Genomic DNA, 24,935 nt, shown 5'->3' with positions numbered 1-24,935 from the left:
CTTTGAAATAGTTATAGAGTCAGAGTGTAATTAGTGATGATAAATAGGTGTATCTGAGGATACTGCAGCTCCATCAGTCTTCATTTTTCAAATTGTTGCTTTTTCATAAAGAAAATAGACATGACCATTAAGTATTGACAAGATGAGGTTGACTAAGCCAAGACTGACAATGAAATGATTTACAAAATGTAAATTCCATTACATACAGGCCATAAAACTTGTAGGTACTTTTTCATTCATTTACCCTTAAAACAAAATAATCTTGAACTATAGACTCTTTTGGTTTGAAAATTTTCCTCACAGAGAATATAAATATTAACCTCAAAATAAATTAATTTTTAAAAAATGTTCTTCATTAGCAAATTTCTTTCACTTTTTCAGCTACAATAACTTGAGTACAATGCTACCCATTGTAACACATATTTATCAATTATCTGATAAAACCTGTTACCGCAGCGAGAGTGGAATAGGATGAATTATATGATATGATTTCTAACCCCAGGTTGCTTGGGATCTAGTTGAGATGGTGAAATACACCAAGGAAGAAACATTTAAATAGCAAAATTGGATAGTATTTGAGTAAGGACCAGAAAAACTGAGTGAGACAGCAAACGTATAGTGATCAGCACAGTGTCTGTGCCATAATGGCAATTATTATATTCCTAATTACATTTTCCCCAGTTTTAGCAATAGTCCAAACTGTCCTCAATTTCAAAACAACGATTTAGCTTACTTTACACTACGTATTGTAAACAAGTGTCAGATGAAATACAATTAGCTATATTGATTTTTTTTCCAATCGTAGCATAAAATGTCTGCCTGGCCCCTTTTATGCTTTTTGCTTCCATGAATTTTCATAAGTTGAACTCCTCGAAGGGCCCGCTTACACATCATTATGAGAAAAATAAAGCTTTTTAATTTCAGCGCATACTTGATTTGACAGCTACCAAGTTTGGCCTAACCCCAGCTTTGCAGACTGATAAATTCAACAGCCTCTCAGCCCTTCTGTTTCTCTCTTTGCTGCTTTTCCTTGAGATTTGAAGACCTGTGATATGAGCAGTTTTATAAACTTATGGCATCTTTCTGGCACAGATCATCATCCCCAGAGGCTAGTAACTGGCCTCAGTTGTTACATGAACAATCCTTTTACAACAACACTTTTCTGAAGTGATAGAACGCAGAGTGGTCATCACCGTGGCCCCGGCAGCACACTCAGCCAGCCACCTCCCCTCTCCCTCCTCCACACCTGATTGGGTCAGGTGGCTGCTTCGAGGTCTGGGGAGGGGCAGAGTCTTGTCGGGAGCTCAGAAGCAGTGAACACAGAGTGGAATGGGGACACCTCCCCAAGCCTCCTACCTCTTTGATCTGGCTTAGTGCCTTGCACAGATGTCAGAATTGCTCTCTGTCTACATGGTACACAGGTGAAACCCTCACCCTGACCAATTGACTCTGGACATGAGTCTACCGATATGATAACACTGAGCTTCAACCTGAGCTCCTGTGGCTCTGGTCACCTCATCAGCCTAAGTCAGGTGCCAGCAGGCCGGACCCGGCGTGGCTCCCAGACTGGACTGCTCATAGACTCAACAGAGACATTCATCACACATACCCATTCTGAGACTCCATCGCTGGAGATTCTGATTCCACGGATCTGAGGAAATGATCTTGCTTTTTAACACACTCCAGGCTGTGATCTGGAAACTTTGGAAAATACTGCTTTAGTCTTACTGGGAGAACCCATTGTGTTCTAACATCGGGGTGTGTGCGCGTGCGAGGGAGGGAACGAGAGACCTCCAGGAAGCATCTGAGAGCAAGCCAAGGAGATAGCTGCCCAATTCTGAAGGTGAACATAAGGTGTGTGCTCTGCAGGTAGCGAAGTGGGCCCTGAGCCCCACCTAAGCCTCTCTTGCCTCTAACACTTCTGTTCCAGCACTGGCCTAGTTAGTCTGTGCTCTCAAGCTTCTCTGATGTGGAAGCACCGGGACTTGGAGTGTTCTTGAGAAAGCATCTAATCCTGCATCTTGTCTCCAGGCGCTTAAACCATCTGTGAAGTAAAGCTCTTTAATCCTCACCTAAAAGTCGACTGAAAAGGAAGAGTCCAGATTCCAGATGCTCTCTTAATTTAAATACTCTCTAAAGTTTCTATCAGTAGCAAAAACTTCCCCAAAGTTGGCTGACAGGGAGGGCGGGAGGGATAATCAAGTATTCGTTAAGAGAGAGAGAATGAATTTTCTTGAAATATTTATTCTATATTTTGAAAATGACTTAAGTACCTTAAGGTCTCATTTCTGAAGATTCATAAATTTAAAATATTTATTTTTAGATAATAAAGTTCCTTTATTATTTTAAGAAAAAATGTATTATCTTTGAATGCTTACAAATTTCCATAATAAAAAATTTTAAATGTATTGTCTAAAAATCAGTTTACTCATAAAACGTTCTGTTTGTGATTTAGAAGAGCCGTAGAATAAAAATTTTCTCTTAAGTCCTCATGTCAATTATCTTGCCCTCAGCAGTTCTGCACATCTTCAGAAAAAAAAGGAGATATTTTAAATATCTAAAAATAAATATTTTAGATATTATCAGATACGCTTTCTAGATTACAGTGGTCTATCAATGGTAATTTCCTGATTTTGATAATTGTACTATGGTTATGTAAGATGTTAATATTTGTGGAATCTAGGTAAAGGGTATGCAGGAATTCTTTGTATTAATTTTTGCAGGGATTTTTTTTTTATGTCTGACACTAATTTCAAAACACAAACTTATGAAATAATTCAGATATAATGAAGATTCATATATCTACCATTTAGAGTTCATAAATGTCAATATTTTGTCTTATTTGCCTCTTTTTTTTTGGTATGGGCAGGCACCTGGAACCGAACCCAGGTCTCCAGCATGACAGGTAAGAACTCTGTCTGCTGAGCCACCATGGCCCACCCTATTTGCCTCATTTTTAAAAAGGACAAACCATTAAAGAAAGAATTGAATCCCCCTTTGTAATCTTTTGGAACCTCTTTCCTCTCTCCTCTTTCATGGGTAACACTATCCTAATTTAGGGTGTACCCTTCCTTTCCATGTCTTTATTCCTTTACCTTATAGTATATTATCTATAAACATTTAAAAACATTGTGTGCTTTTAAAATTTCATACAAATACCATGTAGTACATATCTTACAACAGTCTTCCATTTCATTCAAATTGTTTTTTTTAGGATTCTTCACATGTTTCAAAGCACTAAAAAAGTTAACATTTATTGGGCACTTAGTATGGATCAGGCATTATGTTAAGAACTTTACCTATACTGTGCTGGTTTGAAAGGAAAACTAGAAAAGCCATATTTTAATCAAAATCCCATTTCATAAAGGTAGAATAATCCCTATTCAATACTGTATGTTTGAAAATGTAACAGGTCATCTCCCTGGATGACGTGATTTAGTCAAGAGTGGTTGTTACACTGGATTAGGTGACGACATGTCTACACCCATTTGGGTGGGTCTGGATTGATTTATTGAAGTCCTATACAAGAGGAAATGTTTTGGAGAAGGGGAGATTCAGATAGAGCAGAGAATGCTGCAGCACCACAAAGCAGAGAGTCCACCAGCCAGCGACCTTTGGAGATGAAGAAGGAAAACGCCTTCTGGGGAGCTTCATGAAACAGGAAGCCAGGAGAGAAAGCTAGCAGATGATGCCGTGTTCGCCATGTGCCCTTCCAGCTGGGAGAGAAGCCCTGACTGTGTTCACCATGTGCCTTCTCACTTGAGAGAGGAACCCTGAACTTCATCAGCCTTCCTGAACCAAGGTATCTTTCCCTGGATGGATGCCTTTGATTGAACATTTCCATAGACTTGTTTTAATTGGGACATTTTCTTGGCCTTAGAGCTGTAAAACTAGCAACTTACTAAATTGCCCTTTTTAAAAACCATTCTGTTTCTGGTATATTGCATTCCAGCAGCTAGCGAAGTAGAACATATATTAAGTCACTTAATCTCTCCAGCAATTTTACAGATTGGATACTATTATTTCTCCCTTCTTCCAGATGAGAAAAGTGAAACCTAGAGAGATTAAGCAATTTATCCTAGGTCATGTAGCTAAGTAAGTGGTGGAGATGGGACCTGAAAAATCAAAGCTAGTTTTAACCATTAACTAGAGTACTTTCTAGGAAGTCCTTTAGTGCATGTGTAAGAGTTTCTCTAGCATACATCTACCTGGAAGTGGAGTTGCTGGGGCACTGATATTTTTTTTTACAAGTTTGGATTTCTTCACTAAGCTTTAATCTTTATGAAATTTGTCTTTGTGACTGTTGTAAGGTTGGGATTGAATTTTATTTATCCACTGGTTCCAATATATTGAATGGCTTGTGCTTTCCCAGTGAATTTTTTTTTTTTTGGCAAGGGCAGGCACCGGGAATTGAACCCAGGTCTCCAGCGTGGCAGGTGAGAACTCTGTCACTGAGCCACTGCTGTACCACCTTCCCAGTGATTTTTAATGCTGCATTTACCTTGGACAAGTTCTCAGATATGCTTTGGTTCTCCAGTATGTTCTTTGTCTGACTATTTCTATATAAATACCTCATTTTTACTTCACCATAACTTTAAAATAAGTCTTAAAATCTGTTAGGTCAAGCCTTCTTTCTTTTCTTCAGAATTGCTTTGGTATAATCTTTCATATACATTTTGCATTAGATGTCAAATGATATTAGGCATACCATTGCAGCTCCTTTTTATTTTCATTAGAATAGCATTGCAGTTGCAGAAAATTTTGGAGGAATTGACGTCTTTATGATATTGTATCTTTTTATGAGCATATCATCAGTCTCTATTTAGTGGGGCCCTCTTCAAAATAATTCAATAATATTTCAACTTTTTCCATAACTATTTTATACAGATTAATTTAGGCACTTTTTGCTGCTATTGTGAGATTATTTTCAATTACATTTCTATTTGGTTATTGATACTGTATATGAACACTATTGACTTTTATATAATTATTTTATAGCCAGTAACCTTGCAGAAGTTACTTATTAGAATTCCAGGTTCCCAACTCTTAACTCACACTGGAAAGAAAGAAAAGGATTTGGGTTCAAGGTCACAAGAGTACTTTTTTGGAGACAGCTAGAGGTACGATATGAGTCCTTTCCACCTAATGGAAGGGGCATGTGGGAGCTGCTTTCTCCTTCACCTCAAGCCAAGATATAAGAGCTTAAAAGAACCTAATAAGCGCCTTCTGCAATTCACAGGTCTCAGTGGGCTGGTACTGCTGAGTTCCTGACTTAATTCCGGGTACTGTAAAGCATGACTGAGTATGGCTGTTTTGACAGTCAAATGATATTGGTAGCCTGGACCAGTGGAGTTGATCAGGCAAAGGACACTTGAGTGTTTCTCATGTATCAGCTGTGGTTCAGAGAGAGACAGAGCACCTTGGTGGGGGCATCTCAAGTATTGTTTAAGAAAATCACCTAGAAGTTTGAAAAACCCCAACAGAAGGAAGCTGTCACATACCTAGGGCTTGAGGAAGGAGCTAATGGTTACCTGGACTCATCTTACTCAAAGTCATTGCAATAAGAAATTCGAAATGCACAAAAGTGTCTCTGGAGGGAGTCAGTTTTAAATAACTCCCATAGCCAGACAAAACTACTATTACATTGTGGCCAGTTAGGTTACACATTTTCTGCCAATTTAATTCTTCTTCTTCTTTTTGATCCTGGAGCATGAGAATCAGAAACCACAGCTCGCATGATAGAAGATGAGGAGTGGAAGGGCAAGGGTGGGGAGAAAGAGGAAAAGTCAATTTCCCCTTCAGCCACCACCTCAATAGGCTGCTGGACTATACTGAGCCTGAGAAAAAGTAACTTTCGTGAAATTTAATGAAGTTCAAAATTTTGGTTATTACACTGGACTGGATGTGTATATTACCGTATATTATGTTGTTAAAAGTGACTAGAAAAGTCATGAGTCTGCCCTTAATTTCATCTAGAAATAGGGAAAGAACTAGATCTCCTGAATAAATGTGAAAGGGCAGCAGGAAGCAGAATTTAATATGATACATAAGATACGACATGATGTGATACGGAAGACGCTGCACTGTATAAGTTGGGAACTATGCTCTGGAACCAGAATTTGTTCATCCCTGGTTTTGTCATTTATCAGACGTCTAACCTCTATGTGCCTCAGGTTGTGTTGTTACGAGCAGGAAGAAGTTAACATATTCAGAGTACCGGAAACAGTACCTTTCACATTGTATGCAGGCAGTAAATATCAGCTAATATTATTACAATGTTTTATTTATGGTTAGTTGTAAAAATACTCTGCTACTACATACTACAAGTGCATGTTTGGGAGACATTAGTAATTGTATTTGAAAATTTGTGAAGAAACAGTTTTAAAATGCTTAACAATTATTTTTATGTAATGGTTTATGTGGTTGAGAATTGACTTCAATTTTTTAAAAGCTGTAAACATGGTTTTATTCCTTCTGAAAATGAAGGTTGATTGTGCCACTATGAATACCATCAGTATTGTCAAAAATGTCACAAAACTGTGCTGGGTGAGTTCAGGTACTTATTCTTTGCTATTCAGCAAGTTTTTTTTTTCACGTCTTGATTTCCCATGGGGTTATTCCCAAACTCTCCATTCTCAAATGTCAACCCCTCCACCACAGCTCCTATTCTCATCTGATGACCATTCCACTGATTCCCAAGAAGAGTCTTTGCTGAGTCATACCATGACTCCCTTACTCTCGCCCCTTCCTCATTGCCTTTGGTCCTGCTTCCTTAAAAATAAAGTGTCCTTCCTTTTTCCCAAGGTGAACTTTCCAATCCCAGTTCTAATTTCTAGCAACAACTATCGACTTACTTGCTTCACCCTGCTTCAACTTTATCTTTAGAATTTCTATCTTCATTCTTTTTACCCCTGTGTTGTCAGAATTTCCACCCTATATCAAAAGGAAGAAAAATTTCACAGAAACTCATTAACAGTGAATAAAAAACCCATGGTTTAATAATAGCACTTTTTAATCCATCAGAGGATTGAGGTCAAAAGGTGAGAAAAAGAGGAAAAAGGTAGTAGAGAGAAATAACTAATGCAGAAGAAACACACTCTGTGATTCCCCCATGGCCACCCCCATCTTTTCTTATGTGAACTAAGTAGGTGTGGTCTCAATCAATCAGCTCCTACAGAGGAGGGATTTCCTTACCAATCTTCCTCAATCTTCCTTACTTCGTCACTTTCTCTCATACACACTCCAAACACTTTTTTTTTACAGCTCTATTGAGCTATAACTGAAACATAACAGCATGTTTTTAAATATATAATTTGACAAGTTGACCTAGATACACACCTGTGAAACCATCACCATGATCAAGTTAATGAGCATAACTATCACTCCGAAAGTTTCCTTGTGCCTTGAGACAACCACTTATCTGCTTTACTAGAGATTAGTTTACATTTTCTATAATTTTATGTAAATAGAACCATATAGCGTGCATTTTTTATTTGTTTTTGGTTTAGCTTCCTTTACTCTCATAATTATTCTGAGATTCATCCATGTTGTTTCACCATATTGATAGTTTATTCCTTTTGTATTGCTGTGTGGCACTCCATTGTATGGCATTTGCTCCTCCCTCAACCTCTTGATTGATATTTGGGTTTTTTTTTTCTAGATACTTGCTATTATAAACAGTATTGCAATGAGCGTTCTTGTATACGTCCTTGTATGGACATATGTTTTCATGTGTCTTGGGTGAAAATGTAGGGGAAGAATGGCTGAGTTAGAACGATCAGTGCATGTCAACTTTTTAAGGGACTGCCACACGGTCTTCTACTCTGAACATTTAAAATATTCCCAAGACCCATTTTCATTTTACATATTGTATGAATGGAAACTACGCTGGGTTAAATGCTATGATAGTACAAGACAAGGTTTTTAAGGAAAAATAATGTCTAGTCATGTGGGAAGAGAATAGAAAAATATTTGCAAAGTCCCCTGGAAGGACTTGGGGAAAATGTGGAAACATTAAACTTCCCCACTTAGGAGATTCCTGATATTCTCTCAAGCATTATGGAGACTCCCAATTTAATAAGCCAAGCCCTCAATCTTGAGGCTTGCCCTTATGAAATTCATTTTGTAATGGCGAAGCTAAGCCTACTTACAATCATGTCTCAGAATTACCCCCACGGCACCTCTTTTGTTGCTCAGATGTGGCCTCTTTCTTTAAGCCAACTCTGCAACTAAACTCACTAGCCTCCCCTCTATGTGGGATTCCCAGGGGTAGGAGTCTCCCTGACACTGCGGGACGTGACTCCCCATGAGAGCCTGGCCCTGGCATTGTGGGACTGAGAGAGCCTTCTTGACTAAAAGGGGGAAAAGAAATGAAACAAAATAAAGTGTCAGTGGCTGAGGGATTTCAAATAGATTGAGAGGTTATTCTGGAGTTTATCCTTCTGCATTATATAGATATTTCTGGAGTTTATCCTTATGCATTATAGAGATATTCCTTTTTAGCTTCTAGTATTAGAATAGCTAGAAAAAAAGACCTGAAGCTGTTGAACTGTAATCCAGTAGCCTTGATTCTTGAAGACTGTACAACTATATAGCTTTTATGGTGTGGCTGTGTGATTGTGGAGACCTTGTAACTGACACGCCCTTTAGCCAGTGTATGGGGAGAGGAGCTATAAAACAAAGACATCAATAAATAATGGGGTGGGGGATAAGAGGTATGGGATGTTTTGAGTATTATTTACCTTTATTTTCATATTTGGGGGAGTAATGGAAATGTTCTAAAATTGATTGCAGCGATGCACAACTATATGATGATACTGGGAGCCAATGATCATATATATTGGATTGCGTATGTGGTGTGCAGATGTATCTCAATAAAGTTATATTAAAAATAATGTCTAGCCAGCCATATCTTCAATCAAGCCGTAGGAATATAATCCTCTGTGTCTGCATCGCTAAGTACCACACTTTGGGTATTCAACAAGGTGAGGACCCATGCCAGACAGCAATGCATTCACCCCAACCAATGTCAGCTGCCCCGCAGGGCTGTACCAGCATGACCGCCCAAGCACGGGGGCTGCAGGCCAGGAGCATAACCATCGCCTTCATTTCAGTGGTTTGGGCAACAGGCACCATTCACATGTCGCAGCTTGACGAAGCTTCCAATTTCCATGATTCCTATGGGAAATCAACTTCAGATAAGCTGACGAAGGCACCATGTGCATGTGTACTCATAGACTCACAGGTAGAGTTAAATATATAAACCTAGACATCTTATCTTGCTGTATTAGTACTGAAGGTCATAGCTGTGATTCAGTACACCTTATGACAATTCACGCATCTTCTCACTGGTAAGTTACTAAACCTGATGAGAAACCCATGGCATTTGCACCTAGCAAGATTTTAGAGACAGAACTATGATGAGGAACTGAAGCTCTAGGAATTGAGTGTCACAGCTAGTAATAGAGTAAGTTCATGCTCTTCCCAGAAAATGAATGCAGGGAAGAGCATGGTAGCCTTCCTCCCAATTAGCCACATCAGGTTTGCATAGAGCTACTGAGCTGAGTATGATGACACCCTCTGAGGAGGGACAGTCTGGAGATGTGACTTCCTAGCAGGAAAGGAGTGTGTCAGTGAATGTGAATTGGGAGTTCCCCAATGAAGATAGGTGTGTGGAGTTCAAAAAGAACCAGCATACTTGGGAACAGTTGAGTCATTATCTGTGAAGAAAGAGTTACCTGAGATTGGGGAATGCCCTTGGGACTGTCAAACCTGCTGGTGTGTACCTGGAATGCAGAAGGGGGGAGTAAGACAAAGTTCCCCCTTTGTGTAAGGGACCACTTTGAGGTCAACACAAGGAGGACACTTTCACCCTGAAACTACAAGAATCCAGAAAGCTAGCGGAGAAAAGACCATGATCCTCTCATGCAAAGCCCTGCCATATTTTAGGCTGACCGAGCCTTACAAGTCAACCAGCCACTGGCAGGAAACAAATCAGGGAGTACCTGGCCAAAAAAATTTTAAATCTTGAAAAGTTAATCATTGAAGCCTGTGTTAAACTGTGTCCAATGTAGCTAAACATCCAGAACTTACCAAAGCCTTACATAGTTCGGATGCCCTGAAATGCCCTGCATCATAGTTGGATGTCGTATGCGTTCTACTTCACTGGAGAGTATGGGGGACATTGAGGCAGCAAAATTAAATGAAGAAAGTCAGTGGCTCCCCAAAGTACCAGCTTTAAAAGAGAATTTCCTTTCAATTTGAATAAGTGCCAGCAGCAGCAGGAAGTCACTGGAATCGGCAGCAGCAGTGTGAGGGAAGTGCCTTCTGTAGGCAGCCAGACCCCCCCCCCCCCCAGGCACCTTTTGCAGGGCACCTTGATCTGCAATCCACCACTCAGGGGTTACAATGTGTCTTTCCTCAGCATTTTAGGGCAGAGTTCAACCAGTTCTACCAATCTACACAGACCTCCCATTCATCACAGTTCTGGCTTTAAAATCTTGCTAGGTGCAAATGCCATGGGTTTCTCATCAGGTTTAGTAACCTACCAGCAAGAAGATGCTTGAATTATCATGAGGTGTACTGAATCACAGCTATGACCTTCGGTACTAATAGAGCAAGATGTCTAGGTTTATATATTTAACTCTACCTGTGAGTCTATGAGTACACACATGCACATGGTGCCTTCGTCAGCTTATCTGAAATTGATTTCCCATAGGAATCATGGAAATCGGAAGCTTCGTCAAGCTGCGACATGTGAATGGTGCCTGTTGCCCAAACCACTGAAATGAAGGCGATGGTTATGCTCCTGGCCCCTGCCCCTGTGCTTGGGCGGTCATGCTGTTACAGCCCTGCGGGGCAGCTGACATTGGTTGGGGTGAATGCATTGCTGTCTGGCATGGGTCCTCACCTTGTTGAATACCCAAAGTGTGGTACTTAGCGATGCAGACACAGAGGATTATATTCCTACGGCTTGATTGAAGATATGGCTGGCTAGACATTATTTAATGCTCTTTCCAGAAAATGAATTTAGGAAAGAACTAGATTCACTCACAAACTGGGAAACTTTGGGCAAATCACATTAAACCTCAGTTTCCTTATCTGTAAATTGGGCATACTTTATGAAAATCAGGTGGGATCAATTGTGCAAAATTGCAGTAAGCCCTGAATTCCCTTTGAATGTTGTTTTTTTGTTCTTTTTGGTATGCTATATCACAGGGACCACATTGCATTCTTTCTCCATGTGAGCACCCTGTTATTGCAGCACCATTTGTTGGATTTTTTGTTTGTTTTGGGGAACTACATGGGCTGGGAATTGAACCCAGGTCTCCCGCATGGCCGGCAAGAATTCACCACTGAACTACACTTGCACCCCCAGCCCGGAGTTCCTGTTTAATGTATGTGGTAGGTAAAGTGGCAGTGACCACAGAGGTGTCGGTCTCAGTTTGTACCCTAACTCTCGCTGTGACACTCAATTCCTGGAGTTTCAGTATCCTCATCTGTATCATTAGGAATGATATAGAGGTCTTGAAAGGATTAAGTAAGAGACTGCATGTGAGAATGCCTAGCGGTCTAGTAGGCTTGCATAATAATGGACACATCCAAAGAACAGTAATTTAAAATATCAGCAATTCCTGGAATCATTTTGCCATTGGCAGAGACTCTAATACTTTCTGCTTTACCTTTCTGATGATTTTCAGATGTGGATACAGGAAAAGCAATCAGGGGACATGCCACTCTGTACCCAATTCTGAAAAGTAGGGCAATTGAACAAGAGTGTGAAAACGACTCTTTCTTCATAGAATTCATACTAGTCGTGCAAGAAAATCCTAGATATGGTCTGACATGAACTTTAGAGAGAATGTGGCCCCGAAGCTTGACTTTTCTATTAGCCATCCCTGGTTTGGTTCCTTTTCTTATTGCACATGCTAGCTTTTATCCCTTTTCTTCCTATCTCCACATTAGGGCCTTGTTCCCGTGTCACTGGAGTTTAAAAAAAAAAGAAGTTACCCCATAGGAAGTCTCTCAGGTTCTTTACCTTCCACTGTCACTTTTTAATCTGCACCTGTTCTTTCTTCTCTCCTTTCTCCTCTACAGGACTAACGCTTCCAACTGCATCCCCACCCCAGATGCTTATTCTTCCAAATATGACTCAGAACAATACTAAATTCACCTGAAATCAGAAAGTCTTCTCCTACTCACCTCCTTGTCATACCTGAGCTGCATTTTGCTCTCTCTGGCACTATCTGACGACTCAGAAGACAGAAGTATCATTTTGGTTTTCAGTCTCTTGAACCCCTCCACAACTGGTGACATCACAGGTCCACCCTTCTTGAAACTCCTCTCTCACTCCTTAGCACATTCCTCCCCATTGGTTTTTGTCTTGCTTTTCTCGTCATTTCACATCCTTTTTATGGACAACTCTCTCTGCCAACACTTCCATGTTGATTTTACCAGGATTTTGCCCCTCCCTAGCTGTCATACTTGGTTTATTCACATTCCTTGAGCAAACTCAGTCACTCAGAACTAACCACATAATTAGTGGGGCTTTGTACAAAAGGAAAATGGGGGGCCATATTCTCAGCAATTATTGGAAATTTCAAGATGGTGACAGCACAGCATTAAACCAAGTGTTGGGGACCTCCTAAGTGTGGGACCCTGTGCACAAAGTTTCATGAAGCCAGGCTTGTAAGAGACGTGAGTGCTCCAATGGCAATCCGGGCCTGTATTTCCATCCCACTCCCCCTCTCTTGAGTCCTGGACTTAAACACTATTTCTAGCATCACCATACAAGCATCACTTTCTGCTTTCTGCCTTGTGTTTAACTCCTGGTCTTTTCTTTTATTAGCTGTGTGACATTGGATGAGGCACTTAACCTCTCTGAGCTTCAGTGTCTTAGTGTAAAATCTGCAAGGCTTTCGAAAAGCTTGTTAAAGTTTTGAGCTGTAAATCAATAATAGATGTTGATTCTTGTATTTTATAGATAGTTATAAACTGTCTATACTCATAAAATGTAAAAGGCACAGAAGCAGGGAGGACTTGGCACCCGCTGCAGCAGTGTTTGCTCTTTTTCCAGTTGTTTGGAAGTTGGGCAGATTAACACAGATGTAATCCTTAAAGAGTTTGGGAACAGTGTCTGCCCCTAAGGGGCATGTGGCAGATTGTATTATGCACCCAACATGGACCTGATATTAACCTTAATTTGTATTCCTGTGTGTGTGAACTCATTGTAAATGGAATCTCTTAAAAATGCTATTTTTAGTTAAGATAGGGTCCTACTGAATTAAGAGTGAGTTTCAATTTATATTATTGGAGGTATAAAGAGAAGAAACTAGAAACAACAAGAGAAGAACATGGGAAGAAGCCAGTAGAAACCAAAAGAACGGAAGCAAAGAAAGAGATATTGCCATGTGACAGGAGGCAGACACACAAGCCAGGGAACCCCAGGACTGTGGCAAGGCAGCACCAGAATGACATAGAATTTAAGGAGAAAATACGGCTTTGCTGACACCTTGTTTGGGATGTCTAGCTTCTGAAGCCATGAGTCAATAAATTCCTGCTGTTAAGCCAACCCACTGTGTGTTTTTGTCTGGCAAACTAAAATCAGGCACTTAAAAACGATATACAGTACTGCATTGCAGTGAAAGGACAAGGACCTGGTATAAGCAAGCACGTGCAGTCGGCAGTCAGTCCTGTTCTAGGAACTTGATATCATGTACTTTGAACTGACCACGTGGCCAGGCTCTATTCTCATGTCAGCAGGAGAAAGCGGACTTATGTAGGAAAACCGGACTGTGAACACCTGGCTTGGGCTGCAAACACCCAAAATAACATTACGTGTCTGTGACATCCAGGGGTGAAAGTCTCCCTGGCAATGTGGGAGGGGACTTACAGGGATGAATCCAGACGTGGTAACATGGGATCAACAATGCCATCCCAACCAAAAAGGGGAAAAGAAGTGTAATTCAGAAAGTATCAGAGAGAATTCAGAGTCGAGAGGCTACTCTGGATTTTGCTCTTATGCAAGCTTCAGGTAGACCTTGCTACCTATCAAAACCTGCCAACCCCCAACCAGAACCATTCCAGCCAATCCTAAAGAACACCTAGGGCAGTTTATAAGATTGCACAAGGGTTCCAGGCACTAGAGTAACTTTCCAGAAACCTACAACCTCCAGATGGGTCCCTGGTTCAGATAAGTCCTGAAACCTAGAGGGCCCAGCCTCTCAAGAACATCAGATAGTTCCATCTCCCTACCCTATATTAGTGACAGCCCCTTCCAACATGAAAAAGTTAGAATGGCCATAGCCCAAACACCCCTAAAGAGAGGGATGGAAAGATCAAAGGTGATGGTGGAGTTATACAGAGAAGATAGGTTTTACAAAATGAATATGAATGTTGAATCATTATATTGATGTATCTTTTAGTCTCCAGTATCTTAGAGCAGCTAGAAGTAAAAACTTAAAATTGTGAACTTGTAACCCATGTCAAAGTCTGAAATATGTCCTACAACTAATTGTGGTGCTATGCTTTGAAATTTATAGCTTTTATGTATGTGCATTATTTTTCACAAAAAAAAAAGAAGGAAAAAAAGTTGATTGTGATAAAAAAATATTCAAGCCCTCGAGCCTTCTATATTCTGGAGCAGCTAGAGGAAAAAATCTGAGAGGATTGTATGGTAGCCCATGACAAACTCTGAGATCTGTCCTGTAACCACTTGCTGAAGAGTGCTTTGAAACCTATTGCTTTTTTATTTTTTTGCTTTGTATACATGTTACACTATACAATAAAAGAAGTTAAAAATAAAATAAAAGAAGAACAAAAAAATTGTTCAGTCACATATAGAAAAAAAAAAGATTACATGTCTGGTGAGTGATGGGTGTATTTCCAACTTTCTACTGGTCATCTTGATAGAGATGTTCTCTAGGAATCTCAAACTCAAAATATCCCCCACATGCCTGGCAATGTGGGATGTGACCCCCGGGGATGAGCCTGGCTCTGGCACCCTTGGGTCAACAATGTCTGCCTGACCAAATGGGGGAAAGAAATGTAACAAAATAAGGTATCAGTGCCTAAGGGAGTTCAAAAAGAGTCAAGAGGTTATTCTGGAGGCTCCTCTTATGCGAGCTTCAGCTAGATACCGCTAATTACCATGGTTTGCCAAACTCAACCAAAATATTCCTGCCAACCCGAAAGAATACTTAGGGCTCTATCTGAGATTCTACAAAAGTTCCGTGCGCTATGATTAATTTCCAGAAACCTTCAACCTCAAGATGGGTTCCTAGGCCAGATAAGTGCTGAAACCCAGCGGGGCAGCCTTTCCAGAATAACAATATTTCCGCCCTCCTGTCCCATATCATTGACAGCCCTTTCCAAGATGAAAAAGTTAGAATGGGCATAGTTCAAATACCCCTAAGGATTGGGAGAAAGACCAAAGGATAAGGAGGACTTATAAGAGAGAAGATAGGACTTAACAAATGAGCATGATTGCTGAATCATCATATTGATATTTCTTTTAGTCTCCAATATCTTGGAGCAGCTAGAAGGAAAAACCTAAAATTGTGGAACTATAACCCATACTAAACTCTGAAATCTGTTCTATAACTACTTGTTATAATGTACTTTAAAATTTATTGCTTTTATATATATATAATATTTCACAATTTAAAAAAAAGGGAAGAGGAAGTAAAAAAAAATGTCCTTCACAAAACTCAATCCCCCTCCTTCTCAAATTATCTCTTTTCCTTGAACCCCTATTTCAGTTAATGGCACCACTGATCGCCAAGTTAGTGAAGCTAAAAGCCTTGCATTTTTACTCTCTCCTTCCTCTTCCACCCCAGTAAGTCCCACTCCTACCCCTCACAAGACGTCCAGACACAGCAGAGGAGGTAAGAGCATCCACAGCCCATAGAGACACCAAGGAACAGATTTAACCAGAAAAAAACATTAGAAAACAGCTCTATATGACAATGGCATCAGAAACAAAATAATAAGACAAATAGATAAAGTGAAATACTGTTTATAATATTGGTTTCATATTTATACTCCCATCACATATTTAATATTATTATTGGTTCTCTTACTATTTTTCTCACTATATCACAAATACAATTACTGCCCAGGTTTTAAATGCCCATAAATCAATAGGAAATAACACAGACAAATGGGAAAATGGGCAAAGGATTTGGGCAGTCAATCCACAGAAATAATAAAGATGACTCATAAACTTCTAAAAAGAACCTCAGCCTAGTAATGACCAGGAAAATGCAGACTAAAATTCTAAGAGCCATTTCCACTCATCAGATTAGTTCAAAAAAACAAGAGATATATATATATTTTTAATTTATTGAGACTTCAGTATTTTTTGATTTATTGAGACTTGTTTTGTGAATTAAGATCTGGCCTGCGCTGGAGATTGATCCATGTGCACCAGAGTAGCATGTATATTCTTTTCTTGTTGGGTGAAGTGTTCTTTGCATGTTTGTTAGGTCTAATTGATTTAGAGTATCACTCAAGTCTTGTATTTTCTTATTTGTCTTCTGTGTAGATGTTCTTTCCATTATTGAATGCGGTGTATTAAAATTTCCTGCTATTAATGTAGAACTGTCTCTCCCTTCAAATCTGGCAATATTTGCTTCATATTTTTTGGGGCTCTTCTGTTTGGTGCGTATATATTTATCGTTATTACATCTTGTTGAATTGACCCATTTTAGTTTGTTAAAGCTGCTGGATTGCAATATACCAGGAACGGTATAGCTTTTAAAAATGAGAATTTATTAAGTTGCAAGTTGATAGTTCTAAGGCTGTGAAAATATCCAAACTAAGGCATTCAGGGAAAGATACCTTGATTCAAGAAAGGCCATTGAATCCAGAACACCTCTGTCAGCTGGGAAGGCACGTGATGACATCTGCTAGCTTTCTCTTCTCATTTCATAAGGCTTCCCTGGGGACGTTTTCTGTCTGCATCTCTAAAGCTCTCTGGCTGTGTGGGCTCTGTTGGCACTAAAGCTTTTTCTGAAATGGGTCCCTCTTAAAGGGCTCCAATAAGCAACTCTGTCGTGAATGGGTGGAGACACATCTCCATGGAAACCTAATCAAATCACCTAATTGAAAGTTACCACCCACAGTTGGGTGGGTTACATCTCCATGGAAACAATCAAAGAGATCCCACCCTCAGTATTGAATGAGGATTAAGGAACATGGCTTTTCTAGGGTACGCAACAGTTTCAAATTGGCACAACTCCTTTTATCAGTGTAATGGCCATCTTTGCTCTCGTAACAGTTATTGCCTTAATGTCTGTTTTTTTTTATTAATTAAAAAAAATTAACTAACACAACATTTAGAAATCATTCCATTCTACATATGCAATCAGTAATTCTTAATATCATCACATAGATGTATGATCGTCATTTCTTAGTACATTTGCATTGATTTAGAAAAAGAAATAGCAAGACAACAGAAAAAGAAATAAAATGATAATATAGAGAAAAAAAAGAATAAAAAATAAAAAAAATATATGAAAAACCAAAAAAAACTAGAGCTCAGATGCAGCTTCATTCAGTGTTTTAACATAATTGCATTACAATTAGGTAGTATTGTGCTGTCCATTTTTGAGTTTTTGTATCCAGTCCTGTTGCACAGTCTGTATCCCTTCAGCTCCAACGACCCATTATCTTACCCTATTTCTAACTCCTGATGGTCTCTGTTACCAATGACATATTCCAAGTTTATTTTCTAATGTCGGTTCATATCAGTGGGACCATACAGTATTTGTCCTTTAGTTTTTGGCTAGTCTCACTCAGCATAATGTTCTCTAGGTCCATCCATGTTATTACATGCTTCATAAGTTTATTCTGTCTTAAAGCTGCATAATATTCCATCATATGTATATACCCAGTTTGTTTAGCCACTCGTCTGTTGATGGACATTTTGGCTGTTTCCATCTCTTTGCAATTGTAAATAACGCTGCTATAAACATTGGTGTGCAAATGTCCGTTTGTGTTTTTGCCCTTAAGTCCTTTGAGTAGATACCTAGCAATGGTATTGCTGGGTCGTATGGCAATTCTACATTCAGCTTTTTGAGGAGCTGCCAAACTGCCTTCCACAGTGGTTGCACCATTTGACATTCCCACCAACAGTGGATAAGCATGCCTCTTTCTCCACATCCTCTTGTCATTTTTTGTTTTGTTGATAATGGCCATTCTGGTGGGTGTGAGATGATATCTCATTGTGGTTTTGATTTGCATTTCTCTAATGGCCAGGGACATTGAGCATCTCTTCATGTGCCTTTTGGCCATTTGTATTTCCTCTTCTGAGAGGTGTCTGTTCAAGTTTTTTTCCCATTTTGTAATTGGGTTGGCTGTCTTTTTGTTGTTGAGTTGAACAATCTCTTTATAAATTCTGGATACTAGACCTTTATCTGATATGTCGTTTCCAAATATTGTCTCCCATTGTGTAGGCTGTCTTTCTACTTTCTTGATGAAGTTCTTTGATGCACAAAAGTGTTTAATTTTGAGGAGCTCCCATTTATTTATTTATTTCTTCAGTGCTCTTGCTTTAGGTTTAAGGTCCATAAAACTGCCTCCAATTGTAAGATTCATAATATATCTCCCTACATTTTCCTCTAACTGTTTTATGGTCTTAGACCTAATGTTTAGATCTTTGATCCATTTTGAGTTAACTTTTGTATAGGGTGTGAGATACGGGCCCTCCTTCATTCTTTTGCATATGGATATCCAGTTCTCTAGGCACCATTTATTGAAGAGACTGTTCTGTCCCAGGTGAGTTGGCTTGACTGCCTTATCAAAGATCAAATGTCCATAGATGAGAGGGTCTATATCTGAACACTCTATTCAATTCCATTGGTCGATATATCTTTATGCCAATACCATGCTGTTTTGACCACTGTGGCTTCATAATATGCCTTAAAGTCCGGCAGCGTGAGACCTCCAGCTTCGTTTTTTTTCCTCAAGATACTTTTAGCAATTCGGGGCGCCCTGTCCTTCCAGATAGATTTGCTTATTGGTATTTCTATTTCTGAAAAATAAGTTGTTGGGATTTTGATTGGTATTGCATTGAATCTGTAAATCAATTTAGGTAGAATTGACATCTTAACTATATTTAGTCTTCCAATCCATGAACACGGTATGCCCTTCCATCTATTTAGGTCTTCTGTGATTTCTTTTAACAGTTTTTTGTAGTTTTCTTTGTATAGGTCTTTTGTCTCTTTAGTTAAATTTATTCCTAAGTATTTTATTCTTTTAGTTGCAATTGTAAATGGAATTCATTTCTTGATTCCCCCCTCAGCTTGTTCATTGCTAGTGTATAGAAACAGTACAGATTTTTGAATGTTGATCTTATAACCTGCTACTTTGCCGTACTCATTTATTAGCTCTAGTAGTTTTGTTGTGGATTTTTCTGGGTTTTCGACATATAATATCATATCATCTACAAACAGTGATAGTTTTACTTCTTCCTTTCCAATTTTGATGTCTTGTATTTCTTTTTCTTGTCTAATTGCTCTGGCTAGAACCTCCAACCACAAATCTCTGACCACAAATAAATGGAGCTAGAAATAAATAACAGAGGGAGAAATGGAAAATCCACAAATACATGGAAATTAAGCAACTACTCTTCAACAACTGAAAAGAGGAAATCATGGAGGAAATTAGGAATATCATGAGGTGAACGAAAATGAAAATAAAATACACTAAAACCTATGGGATGCAGCAAAGACAGTGCTGGAAGGGAAATTTATAGTTTTAAGTGTTTACAGTAAAAAAGAAAACAAAATTTTCAAGTCAGGGACTAAACCTCAAAACTAAAAGAGCTAAAAAAAGAAGAAAAAACTAAACCAAAATAGTGAAGAAGGAAAAAAATAACAAAAATTAGAGTGGAGCTAAGTGATATTAAAAAAACAATAGGGAGAATCAACAAAGCCAGGTGGTTCTTTGAGAAGAGCAATAAATTGGACAAACCTTGACTAGACTGATAAAGAAAAAAAGAGAGAAAACAAATAATTATAATCAAAAATGAAAAAGGGACATTATACTGACACCAAAGAAACAAAAAGGACTGTAAGAGTGCGCTGGGTTGAAAATATTTACGTACCCGAGAAAAGCCATGGTTTAATATTAATCAACCTTGTGGGAACAACGGTTTCTTCTAATCCCTATTCAGCACTGTATGTTGGAAACTTTAATTAGCTTACCTCCATGGAAATGTGACTCAGTCTGTCTGGGTATAAAACTTGATAAGTGCTGCCATCTCCACCCATTCCAGGTGGGTCTTGATTGGTTTCACTGGACTTTAAAAGAAGGACTTTGGAAAGAGTAAGACTGACAAGAGAGAAAGCCATGAGATACTGAGAGAGCAGAGAATGACATAGCTAGGAGAATCAGAGAGTCCACCAGCCAGCGACCTTTGGAGATGAACAAGGAAAATAGATGCCTTCCAGGGAGCTTCATCAAACAGGAGGCCAGGAGACAAAGCTCAAAGATAACGCTGTATTTGCCATGTGCCTTTCCAGATGAGAGAGAAACCTTGCCTCTGTTCACCACGTGCCTTCTTACTTGACAGAGAAATCCTGAACTATATCAGCCTTCTTGAACCAAGGTATCTTTCCCTGGATGCCTTAGATTGGACATGTCTATTGACTTGTTTTAACTGCAACATTTTCTTGGCCTTAGAACTGTGAACTAGCAACTTATTCAATTCCCCTTTGAAAAGCCATTCTGTTTCTGGTCTATTGCATTCCAGCAGCTAGCAAACTAGAACAGAAGCGCCTGACAGAGAAGGCCTAGAATGTCTGAAGAGACTGTTGGTAGAAATGTGGACTCCGAAGAAACCGGTGAGGAGGCCTTAGACAGAGAGGAGGCACGCGTGTTACCGCAAACTGCAAAGAAGGCAATCCTTGTTTTAAAACAGCAGATAATCTGGTAAAATTGACCAGTGGCTTTGGCTGGAAGGCAGATTTTCAAAGGCATGAACTTGGAAATTTAGCAGAGGAGATCTCCAAATTCAACATGGAAAGTGCAGCCTGGTTTCTCCTCGCAGCTCACAGTGAGTGTGACAGGAAAGAGATAAGATGAGAACTGAACTCCTGGGTACAAAGAAACCAGAAACTAAGGCTCTGGAAAATTCTGGGCTTCCAGGAGGGGAGACCCCAGAGAATAGTGCCCCACATGAGGATTTAACCAAACACGGAACCAGTCAGCCAAAATCTCAGAGAAAGCCAAGACCGGACACGGAGTTCTCCAGGAAGGATTTGTGGAAATTCCTTATGTCTGATGGGCATGATCCAAGGCTACTGCATAGAAAGCCAACGACAGTGCTGTGGGACCTGTATAGACAGAGCCGCTGCCAGTTTGGACTGGGGGGCTAAGAGAACGGACACACTGGAGGAAAAATAACTTCAGAGGCAAAGCCATGGAGGCTGAGGATCCGTAGGCAAGACGCGTCGGGCCATCTCTCCCTCAATCAACACAAGCAAACTCACTGCCCTCCCCCTCTCTACGTGGGACACGACTCCCAGGTGTATGAACCTTTCTGGCAATGTGGGGCAGAAATCCTAGAATGAGCTGGGACTTGGCACCAAGGGATTGAAAAACTTCTCAACCAAAAGGGGGAAGAGAAATGAGACAAAGTATCAACAGCTGAGAGATTCCAAACAGAGTGGAAAGGTTACCCTGGAGGTTATTCTTACGCATTAAACACATATCACCTTGAACAGAGAGGCTGGAGGGAACTGCCTAAAAATGCAGAGCTGTGTTCCAGTAGCCATGTTGCTTGCACATGACTGTATAATGATATAGCTGTCACAACGTGACTGTGAGATCGTGAAAACCTTGTGTCCTACGCTTCTTTCATCTACCTTATGGACAGATGAGTAAAACATATGGATTAAAAATAAATAAATAATAGGAGGAACCAATGTCAAAATAAATTGAGTAGATTGAAATGCTAGTGATAAAAAAAAAGCAAGAGAGACTATCTAGTGTCAGTCAGCGATAAAAGAGTAGCATAAATTAGTAGGTGTGTTGGAAAGCAAGCAATATTTTCAAAGGGTATACTTTTTGACTCCAAAATTCTACTTCCAGGTGACTATCCCAAAGAAATTCTTGCATATTTGGAAAAGAAGCATACATAAAGATCTTTCACTGAAAAACTATCTGCGGTAGCAATAAGAGAGAAAGAAACAACCTAAAGGTACTTCTTGGGTAATTGAACAAATTATGGTATATCTGTAATGGAGCATTATACAGCAGATAAGAGAATGCTGACTGAAGAGATACCGTCCAGTTTCTGTAAAATTAAAACTAAGTACGATTTAATTGTATCATACTTATAGATACATAATTGCATAGAAACAGGTTTGGAAGGACCCAAAATTAAGAATGCTTACCTCTGGTGTGGGAGGTGGCATGGAGGGAATGGAATGAAGCAGAGAATGGCACTTGTACACTATATAATTCCTTATTTGTGAATTTGTATAATAAGAATGAATGGTCATATTAATGACAATTTAAAACTATAAATAATCTTTTTTACAAGACATGGCTGAAACATTTTACCATCTCACTCTTAGCTCAAAACACCTAATTGTATCTGATTTAGCAAAGCGTTTAAACCACCTGTATCGGAATCCCTTGGGGTACCTGACAAAAATATGCATTGCCCAAGTCCATTCCCAGTGGATTTAATCTAATAGATGTGCAGTGGTCTCAGGAATTCGCATGTGAACAAACTCAAGACTGGAGAACCACTAGAGCAGGGAATGAGCTTTATTTGGATTTCATGGCTTTACATTCCAGGTTCCCTTTAAGAAGAATAGAAAATAAAGCCAGATGAACAAATGGGGGTATCTGGAAGGCAGGAACAGGACACTGTAATTTAGTAGCTAAGTTTTCAAAAATGCTGCCCAACCACCTGTGTTTGTGGACTCAGGTGCTGACCTGTGCCTACCTGAATTGGTTACTTGTATGCAAATTCACACCTGCCAGATTAGCCCCAATTCAGAGCAGACAATAGGGTAGGGATTCTGCTGGCTACCCAGGGACTGCTCCCTAGTTCCATGGTGTGGACATCTGCTCTTCATTACTGCCCTCCTTTTCTTTTATATTGCACAAGGTAATTAACTCAGCCAATGGATACAGATTCATGGGAAAAACAAGCGAACAAAAAACCCCCAGCCTTTCATGCTTTAGATATTGTAGCACTTATGTAATATGTATCTATTTACATATCTGCTCTCCCTTAAGACTGAGCTCCTCTACAGAAGACACCAGGTCTCCTCAGTGCCACTTGCCCAGCAGCCCGCATAATTTCTCCTGATGCATGTGAAGTGCCGTGTTGCTCACAGCTTATTTCTACCTTGAGGTATCTTCATTTTAGTACTCCAACCTAAAAACTACGGTTTCTGAGGTGAAAACTTCTTTCCAATCTTTATTTCTTACCACTTCGCTTCATCATTTCATTTAAAGCATCTATTTCGTCATCTTAATTTGGGTCAAGGCAATAAAAGTGGCTTGTCAATCCCGTTCTTCATAAATGTGGCCGTGGAATCTTCCAGATTATATTATTTCTGGGTTTTCTAGATGTTTTACTTCTACTATTGTTCAAATATTCATATACCTATATCATAGCCCTAACCATATTGTATTAAAACTACTTATATATTTGTTCAGGTGTCTGATTTCCTTCACTGTGGGCTGGAGGCAATAGACCGAATGTCTGCTACAGAGATGTACAAGAAATATTTGACAAATTAATGCCTCATGGTATTTTTACATAGTACAGTCTTTCAAATAACTTGAATTTCAATGCTTTATTTCTGATATGGCAACACCTTTTCTTAAGGCAAAAAAACAAAACAAAACTGTGCTTTAAAGAATACAGGATTTTTTTGTGGGGGGGAACCTCAGCAGAATTATATAAGGAAGGAATTGTAATAAACAAAAACCTAAAAATTATCAAGAGGATAGCTCGAATAGAAACTGTATGGAAGGAATTGTAATAAAAAACCTAAAAATTATCAAGAGGATAGCTCAAATAGAAACTGTATTTATGAAATAAATTCTATATTCAAATGATAGTTTCAGCTGATCATTTGTTTTTATATCTGTAAACTAAGCATGTTGGGGCAAGTGAATTTTAGTTTACTCAAATTCTAAAATTCTGATTTTATTAACTAAAAATTGGTTCTTCATGATAACCTAAGAAAAGTGATTTATATTCAGACACCCGTTCTTTTTTAACTTTCAATATATCTTCTGGCCTTTTCTCTGGCCCTTTAACATTTGAAGACTGAAGGAAGTGAGAGAAAATCAATTATCCAAATATTGACACACTTGAAAATGTTGGTGCCACCTGATTCTTCAGTCCTCTGAAAGCTGATAATCCCCTTTTCACCACTAGCAATTACTGCATTGTCCTGAGCTGAAGGCCAGTGATTGCTTCTAGTACAGCACTTTATTTCATGAAAAAGCACTTCAGAGTCACCTCTGAGGCAATGTCTCCAGTAAGACTGGTTGACTCAAATTTCAGTTTGTGCTTTGATACTGGGTTTGAATACCAGAGTGCTAAGAAGAATATAACATATTGTTATCTTTATTTATTAGCTTCTATGAAAATTAATCACTTAGCTGATACAAAGCTCTCCATAATTTACAGCCCCTCTCAAGCTTTTGCTCTCATCTGCCATGCTTGAGAAGGGCTGTAAATTTCATCTATTTCTCATGCCACTCCATAATAATTTGCCTGTAATTTTATTTTAGAGCTATGAAGATGACTGTTTCTACCTCTGACATGCCATTAGGCCAACCAGGACCTAAGTATTTTTGAGACAAACAATGTTTTAGTGCTAAATTAATTTTAACTAATTTCTGTTCTCATTTTGTGTGTGCATGTGTGGGGATATAATGTTTTGTTGGGTCGACTG

The 24,935-nt window shown here is 39.2% G+C and overlaps 1 long non-coding RNA gene across 1 annotated transcript in view; it reads left to right on the top strand.

Moving 5' to 3' along the window:
* LOC143647396 (uncharacterized) overlaps positions 1 to 23,775 on the top strand; it is a 74,807-nt gene extending 51,032 nt beyond the window's left edge. The window contains exons 3-5 of the long non-coding RNA XR_013158030.1: positions 22,096 to 22,204; positions 23,257 to 23,374; positions 23,683 to 23,775. This is a non-coding gene — a long non-coding RNA (uncharacterized LOC143647396). The remainder of the gene's footprint in view (positions 1 to 22,095; positions 22,205 to 23,256; positions 23,375 to 23,682) is intronic.
* Positions 23,776 to 24,935: the final 1,160 nt, after the last annotated feature.

This window comes from Tamandua tetradactyla, chromosome 9 (genome assembly GCF_023851605.1).
Source record: "Tamandua tetradactyla isolate mTamTet1 chromosome 9, mTamTet1.pri, whole genome shotgun sequence".
Taxonomy (NCBI): Eukaryota; Metazoa; Chordata; class Mammalia; order Pilosa; family Myrmecophagidae; genus Tamandua; species Tamandua tetradactyla.
This window is presented reverse-complemented; position numbering and strand designations above follow the sequence as displayed.